Genomic DNA, 1,357 nt, shown 5'->3' on the forward strand with positions numbered 1-1,357 from the left:
AGAATATTTAAATTCCAGGTGATTAAATCGATAAAAATCAATAAATACAAAAGTAACCATATAGCCTATAGTCATTGTTGGTAACCCGTTGTATATAAGTGGAATAAACCCCTCCAGGCTGTCCCGGTTATTAGAAAATAATGTAGGCTACTTCGGTGGTAGTATGGGGTTACAGAAGAAATCATATGACAGATGGACCGACGACAACGTCGTTTTTTCATACGTCAGTGGGCTAATTTGCCTAATCTTCGCGGGACTTTAGACCGCGGTGGAAACGCAGACAAATATGGGCTGAAGGAACCTTTTAGTTCCTTGAAAAGTAGTTCCTGGAACTAAAAGTTCCGGGTAATTTTGGTGGAAACGCGGCTATACTGAAGCAATGCAGGTTGGGTTCCTTACTCAAGGGTTCAACAGCAGCATCCTACCAGGGAATCAACCCAGCAACCTCAGGGTCACTAGCCCCTTTCTCTAACCACTACACTGCTGCCCATATACTCTCTCACCACACTATGACAAGGCACAGGGGAAGGATAGGAGGGCACTGATCCAGGAGAAAGTAAGGGCATCAGTCAAGGAGGAGCGAACCAGCAGGATGGTTGGAATGTGGCAGCAGGGAGCCTGGACAAGATGGGAGCAAGCGGTCGAGCGCAAGGTCACATGGGCCGAGCTTTGCAAAGCTGAGCCCCAGCGTATCAAGTTCTTGATCCTGGCTCTCTATGGCGTTCTACCTAGCCCGTCCAACCTGTTCTGCTGGGGAAAGGTGAAGTCACCAGCGCGCCCGTGATGCCTCAAAAGAGGAACCCTGGAGCACATCCTCAGCTGCTGTTCGAAAGCTCTGGGTGACGGGCGCTACCGGTGGCGCCACGACCATATCCTGAAGACCGTTGCAGACACTATCTGCAGCGAGATCAGCCAGTGTAAGCGCCTCCCCTGCCCTTTCGTTAGGGCTGGGGAGCAGCCAACACCTGCTGCCAGGACCACCTCCACTAGCCTACTTGCAACAGCACAAGGCTGGGAGCTGATGGTTGACCTGGGGGAGGCAACTCAAGTTCCCAGGAGCTGAGGCCAGATATGGTGCTGCTCTCTGAGGCCTCCAAGCAAGTTGTCCTCTTGGAGCTCACCGTTCCATGGGAAGACCGCATTGAGGAGGCCAACGAGAGGAAGAGGGAGAAGTATGCGGAGCTGGTGGAGCAGTGCCGGAACAACGGGTGGCGTGCGAAGTGCGAGCCCATCGAGGTGGGATGCAGAGGCTTTGCTGGACAGTCCCTCTGCAGGGCCTATAATATGCTAGGCATCACAGGGGCCAGTGAGCAAAGGGTCATAAAGTTGGTCACCGGGGCGGCCAAAGTTGCCTCAA

Source organism: Anguilla rostrata, chromosome 1 (genome assembly GCF_018555375.3).
Source record: "Anguilla rostrata isolate EN2019 chromosome 1, ASM1855537v3, whole genome shotgun sequence".
Lineage (NCBI taxonomy): Eukaryota > Metazoa > Chordata > Actinopteri > Anguilliformes > Anguillidae > Anguilla > Anguilla rostrata.